We start from the raw sequence: 1,396 nt of genomic DNA, 5'->3' as shown, positions 1-1,396 counted from the left end.
GCGGAGAGTAGACTCTGGTCTTTTTTATTGAACTTAATCTCACAATTCAGCACTGCAGTTATCCCGATAAAAGAAAAAGCTTCTCTTAGATCCTGACATTTCCTTCTGTAAATCCTTCAGTGCCTCTTTATATGATGACACTTTATAGATAAAATGATAGGATCAGATACGATAAGATGGCATTTTACCAAATCTGATACAGCGACTGGATTATTTATAGAAACGCACAGTAATACTGTAAAACATAAAGCAGAAGAATCAGAATCAGAAACCTACTAACAGAACTGAACTAGCTAAAATTCAAATAAAGTTTTACATGTATACATATTGTAAAATTAAATTTGCATCAGAATGTAATGGACCAATTGAAAAATAATTACTTAATATACAAAGCCCATTTTAAACATAATTTTACATATTGAATTTTACATTGTAATATGATAATAAGCAATAGGTAATGGCCATATTGTAGATTGAGGCTAGATTTATATGTATAACGCACAGGAAATGTGAGTGTGCAATCTTGCTCGCTCTCATGTTAGTTACCTGTCAGGGTAACTTTCCTTGTTATTAGTAGAGCTTTGTAACATTACATTATCTCCCTACTTCTACCTGACTATGTCTAATCAGACACAGCAATAGACCTTTTTCACATGGCATAGTAGAAAAAGCACGTGTAAATGATAAACTTAATGATGGCTGAATTCCATTTAGATGCTTTCAGGCTATTGGGTTTTGTGTATCTTGGTTCACCATCACATTATCCTGGCGTACTGGGACACTACAATAAAACAGAGCCAGTATTATTATTCTCAGTAACACCTGTGTTTACTACAAGTAAAAAATGGCTATTGTTAAGTGCACAGATGTTCAATATGGATTTGCAGCACTATGTATGTGCCATAAGATTTTTGACAGTGTATCAGTTCAGTTCCTGTTCTTTCTCCTTCATTTCTGTTATCACTACTGTCACTATCAAATAAAAGCAAAATGGCAAAAGAGTCTACAAACAACATTTGTTTCTTCTTTCTATGATCTTATTAGATGATTTGTTTGATGTGTGTTTGTAGGCCTCTGGGTGTGTGTTTCAGTGTGTGTGTGTGTGTGTGTGTGTGTGTGTGTGTGTGTGTGTGTGTGTGTGTGCAGTCATGTGAATACATCCAACTGTCACACTTCAGAAATCAGCTTTACTTTCTTTGATTTGGAGGTGACATCTTGACTTGATCTGTTAGATGGTGTGAAGTAAATCTTTTGTTGTTGTGTCACGTTGCTGCTGCACAAAAACTTTATGAGCTGAAAAACTTTCTGGACTCTTCAGCAAAGCAAACCCATTCAGAGAGTAATGTGAAGGTTAAATGGCTGTCAGCAGGAAAATCACTTTCTCTCAAATGCAGTA

This window comes from Dicentrarchus labrax, unplaced genomic scaffold (assembly GCF_905237075.1).
Source record: "Dicentrarchus labrax unplaced genomic scaffold, dlabrax2021, whole genome shotgun sequence".
Classification (NCBI taxonomy): Eukaryota; Metazoa; Chordata; class Actinopteri; family Moronidae; genus Dicentrarchus; species Dicentrarchus labrax.
The sequence above is the reverse complement of the archived record's forward strand: the minus strand, read 5'-3'. Positions refer to the sequence as shown.